Source organism: Sinocyclocheilus grahami, unplaced genomic scaffold (genome assembly GCF_001515645.1).
Source record: "Sinocyclocheilus grahami isolate Dianchi unplaced genomic scaffold, SAMN03320097.WGS_v1.1 scaffold426.1, whole genome shotgun sequence".
Classification (NCBI taxonomy): Eukaryota; Metazoa; Chordata; class Actinopteri; order Cypriniformes; family Cyprinidae; genus Sinocyclocheilus; species Sinocyclocheilus grahami.
The window spans coordinates 765511-771181 of record NW_015505605.1 but is presented as its reverse complement, the minus strand read 5'-3'; the positions used below and the strand labels follow the sequence as shown (position 1 = coordinate 771181).

The following is a 5671-nucleotide window of genomic DNA, read 5'->3' as shown; positions in this document are numbered from 1 at the left end:
GCTTTGCTTTAGTATCCAAATTTAAATTGGACATGAATTGGAGAACAACACATGGTATTTAGAATAAGTTTTTGTAGAAAAAGGCCTTTAAATGAAACAGACTTTTTTTTTTATTTACTAAATAGTGTTATATATGATTATTACATTTATATTTTTTATTTGATGATTTATTAATTCATTCGATTGCATTTTAATTCAATATCTATTTTCAATTATAATATAGGATTTTTTTAAATTAATGTATTTATTAAATTGCAATTACATAGACTGAATAAAACTTGTATAAATGCATTCGTAAATGGCTTCTAAATTTTGTAATATCTGTTGACTCTCAGCAGCCAGTAATTCAACACAAAACACACTGTGATAGTCACAAGCTGTGTTTATCATTCAAGTGAACCCGTATTTACTGTAAGATCATGGTTCATGTCTTTTGTTATCTGGCATTGTTTTGTTCATGGTTTATGAGTATGAATAAATGGCACTCAAACATGTTGGCATCTGCATTTTTTTTCCATTCATATGCTTAAGACGCATTCTGCTGTGGTGCTCATGTGAGTAGCGCAGGTTCTAGTGTCCATCTTTATTTATGTTTTTTTTCTTTCTTATGTTAGGCATAAATTGCACAATTATTTTAACTTATAACAACTATTTCCCAATATAATAAGAAAAATTAATATATAATAATATATATAATAAATTATTTTAATATATTATTATTTATTAATTGCTTTTAATATTTTTTTAACTAAAGTTTAATTAAACATTTTAAGTTAAATATTTCTGCTATTTCATGTAACTTTCATGTATTATTAATTTATTTTCATGTATTACTTTGCTGTGTTCTCTGCAATAATATTATATTTACAAGGACAACGAGTAGTAGTCTAACATCTGGAAAATGTTTAATAATGAATGGATTTAGCGAATTGACTGGATAATGGGACACACCTCATGAAACTGGGATATTTGGTCTCCTATCCCGACATTTAAAACATTAACTCCATTATAAGATGAAGAGAGACATTAATGTCTTTGTATAAGTTCACATTGGTCATGTCCGACTGAATTAAATGGACTTGTAGTCCAGATGCTTCCCTATTATGTAAGCCACTATAGCTTATCGTGATTCAATGGTATTCTTTTGAAATGGGTTTTCTAGAAACAGGATAGGTAGCCACACGCTTCCCGTTGACTTGCCATGCCTCTGTGTTTGTTTAGCCCTGGAGTCACCTCCCTACTTCTGGTATTACTGGTTCTAGCTTCCTGTGAGCTGTCAGAGGTTTGTTATAATGAGTGTTTGTGCTCCAGAGAGTAGAGTTCATGCTTGTTTGGTCTGACTGTATTGGTGCAGGTCAGAGGGACAATAGTGAGAGAACGAGGATATCCAAAGGTAATTGGATATGTCTGTTTTGCATCTTATGCATTTTGTGGAACTGTTATTTTACTGTATTATACTGCTTACTATATAGAAAGTGTCTCTTTTGGTGTAATTTCTTCCTTTATGATGAGCATGCTATAAAACTTACGGTATGACAGTGTAACTTTGGAATTTCTGTAGCAAACAAGCACATGCCGATTATACTAATGGGGAAAGATTGAAAAAAACGATAAACTAAAAAATGCTTGGAAGCTGACATAAAAGTCATTTGCATGTTTCAACATAAAAATCACGTTTCATGCACATACACACATGTGTGCATTTCAACACTGTTCTGTCTCAGAAGGAATGCTGTTAAATTTTGAGCTGCATGATTCGTGACTGATCTGCTTTGACTTTTGATGACAGTATCTGTAAGGTCTGATATTTAGTTTTGATTTGTTTGCATTTGTGTGCATACAGTAGCCTAAACGTATTTGAATATGTAAGGCATATAATAACATTATCCACTAATGGTTTCACATCTGGAAAATGTTAGAGTATTATATAATGTAACACTGTATAATATATTTGTAAGTTTTTATTTTAGCAATTAAATCTTATAACATACTTTTTGGGTATTGGTATTGAAAAGCATGCTTGTATATATTCAATTCAAGTTTATTTGAATAGCGCTTTTCATGATACAAATCGTTGCAAAGCAACTTTACAGCAAATTAAGTTTCTACAATATTTAGTGGTAGCTTATCAGTGGTGACTGTCAGTTAATGTACGTATAGCAGAAATGTACGGAAAAATCAATTAAAGACGTAATCAATTAAAGACGTAATCAATTAAAGACGTAATCAAACAGATGATGAACACTATTAACACTATTTTCAATTATAATATAGGATTTTTTAAAATTAATGTATTTATTAAATTGCAATTACATAGACTGAATAAAAATTGTATAAATGCATTCGTAAATGGCTTCTAAATTTTGTAATATCTGTTGACTCTCAGCAGCCAGTAATTCAACACAAAACACACTGTGATAGTCACAAGCTGTGTTTATCATTCAAGTGAACCCGTATTTACTGTAAGATCATGGTTCATGTCTTTTGTTATCTGGCATTGTTTTGTTCATGGTTTATGAGTATGAATAAATGGCACTCAAACATGTTGGCATCTGCATTTTTTTTCCATTCATATGCTTAAGACGCATTCTGCTGTGGTGCTCATGTGAGTAGCGCAGGTTCTAGTGTCCATCTTTATTTATGTTTTTTTTTTTTCTTATGTTAGGCATAAATTGCACAATTATTTTAACTTATAGCAACTATTTCCCAATATAATAAGAAAAATTAATATATAATAATATATATAATAAATTATTTTAATATATTATTATTTATTAATTGCTTTTAATATTTTTTTAACTAAAGTTTAATTAAACATTTTAAGTTAAATATTTCTGCTATTTCATGTAACTTTCATGTATTATTAATTTATTTTCATGTATTACTTTGCTGTGTTCTCTGCAATAATATTATATTTACAAGGACAACGAGTAGTAGTCTAACATCTGGAAAATGTTTAATAATGAATGGATTTAGCGAATTGACTGGATAATGGGACACACCTCATGAAACTGGGATATTTGGTCTCCTATCCCGACATTTAAAACATTAACTCCATTATAAGATGAAGAGAGACATTAATGTCTTTGTATAAGTTCACATTGGTCATGTCCGACTGAATTAAATGGACTTGTAGTCCAGATGCTTCCCTATTATGTAAGCCACTATAGCTTATCGTGATTCAATGGTATTCTTTTGAAATGGGTTTTCTAGAAACAGGATAGGTAGCCACACGCTTCCCGTTGACTTGCCATGCCTCTGTGTTTGTTTAGCCCTGGAGTCACCTCCCTACTTCTGGTATTACTGGTTCTAGCTTCCTGTGAGCTGTCAGAGGTTTGTTATAATGAGTGTTTGTGCTCCAGAGAGTAGAGTTCATGCTTGTTTGGTCTGACTGTATTGGTGCAGGTCAGAGGGACAATAGTGAGAGAACGAGGATATCCAAAGGTAATTGGATATGTCTGTTTTGCATCTTATGCATTTTGTGGAACTGTTATTTTACTGTATTATACTGCTTACTATATAGAAAGTGTCTCTTTTGGTGTAATTTCTTCCTTTATGATGAGCATGCTATAAAACTTACGGTATGACAGTGTAACTTTGGAATTTCTGTAGCAAACAAGCACATGCCGATTATACTAATGGGGAAAGATTGAAAAAAACGATAAACTAAAAAATGCTTGGAAGCTGACATAAAAGTCATTTGCATGTTTCAACATAAAAATCACGTTTCATGCACATACACACATGTGTGCATTTCAACACTGTTCTGTCTCAGAAGGAATGCTGTTAAATTTTGAGCTGCATGATTCGTGACTGATCTGCTTTGACTTTTGATGACAGTATCTGTAAGGTCTGATATTTAGTTTTGATTTGTTTGCATTTGTGTGCATACAGTAGCCTAAACGTATTTGAATATGTAAGGCATATAATAACATTATCCACTAATGGTTTCACATCTGGAAAATGTTAGAGTATTATATAATGTAACACTGTATAATATATTTGTAAGTTTTTATTTTAGCAATTAAATCTTATAACATACTTTTTTGGTATTGGTATTGAAAAGCATGCTTGTATATATTCAATTCAAGTTTATTTGAATAGCGCTTTTCATGATACAAATCGTTGCAAAGCAACTTTACAGCAAATTAAGTTTCTACAATAAATGTTTCTTGAGCAGCCGATCAGCATATTAGAATGATTTCTGAAGGATCATGTGACACTGAAGACTGGAGTAATTATGCTGAAAATTCAGCTTTGCATCACAGGAATAAATTACATTTTTTTAAATGTATTCAAATACAAAACAGTTATTTTAAATTGTAACAATATTTCACATTCTCACTGTTTTTACTGTGTTTTTGATCAAATAAATGCAGCTTTGGTGAGCAAACTTTAAAACTTAAAAAAACTGCCCCCGGTTTTTGAACAGTAGTGTACATTTTTAATTGTAGCTTGTTCATATACTGTATATTAGTGAGAAACAGAAAGAAATGGAAAAAAGAGTGGGAATGTGTGTATGAGTTGTAACTTGTTCAAAAGCCTCAACGTTTTCACATGCGAAACCAGCCAACACAAAAAAAAACACAACATGACGATTGTCACAAAATTGGTTTCATATGTGACAGGTGTCCGAATGTAACTCTAACACTGCGGTTTTAAGACTTACGTACAGGTCATCTGTGGGCCGACATACATGCTTCTAATTACAGGTGCTTTTATGTTGTGGCATCTAGCGTGAATGAATGTTACTGTGTCATGGCTCATTAGTTGTCTTTCTAGGCCGCTTGCATTGTATTTACGTCCTCTCTGGCATTTTTAAAGCTTTGTTGGTGTTATTTGAATGATGTTGAATGATGTTGTAAAACCTCCGTTGTAATGATAAAAAGTTATGTTTGTGGTAACGTGAATCATGATTAATTAAAGGGGTCATATGATGTTGCTAAAAAGAACATTATTTTGTGTATTTGGTGTAATGAAATGTGTTTATGTGGTTTAAGGTTAAAAAACACATTATTTTCCACATACTGTACATTATTGTTTGTCCTCTATGCCCCGCCTTTCTGAAATGCGTTGATTTTTACAAAGCTCATTGGTCTGAAAAGCGAGGTGTGCTCTGATTGGCCAGCTATCTAGTGCGTTGTGATTGGCCGAATTCCTCAAGCGTGTGACCGAAATGTTAAGCCCCTTACCATATTGCGATGCTGTGTCCCGGCGCGATGAGACAAAACCAATAAAACCCATTATAAACGAGGCATTTGTTGCATCCAGTGGGGACATAGTTACTGATTATAATGACTTATACTGTCTTTTTATGCGTTGCATCATGCCGCATAAACATAAAACCATGTCTGCATTTGTGATCGGAGAAACGACAAACAACAAGCGCTACTTCTACACTGCTCAAAACTCCTTTAAATATGAAAACGTACTTACATGCTGTGAGTCAGCATTATTTGTCAGCATCAAAGAGTGTATAGGGTCAGCATGCGCACCGAAGGGGAAACAGGGGAACTGAATTCACCGGAACACCGGCATTGTAGGCTACTCTCCCAGGACACAGCCTTCGTCCTCCGTAAAAAGCGTTGCACACATCTGAATATTTGGGTCGAACAGTTCTGGAACTGTGTTGTAAATACAACTTAACCAATGATTTCTAGTTGTGTCCTCT

At 32.9% G+C, this 5671-nt stretch overlaps 1 protein-coding gene across 1 annotated transcript in view; it reads left to right on the top strand.

The window, feature by feature from the left end:
• The first annotated feature begins 1374 nt into the window (after positions 1–1374).
• The window catches only part of LOC107551498 (neural cell adhesion molecule L1-like protein), a 54279-nt gene continuing 49982 nt past the window's right edge, over positions 1375–5671 (top strand). Inside the window, exon 1 of the mRNA XM_016233115.1 lies at positions 1375–1393. The gene's annotated coding sequence lies outside the window, so the exon portion shown is untranslated. The remainder of the gene's footprint in view (positions 1394–5671) is intronic.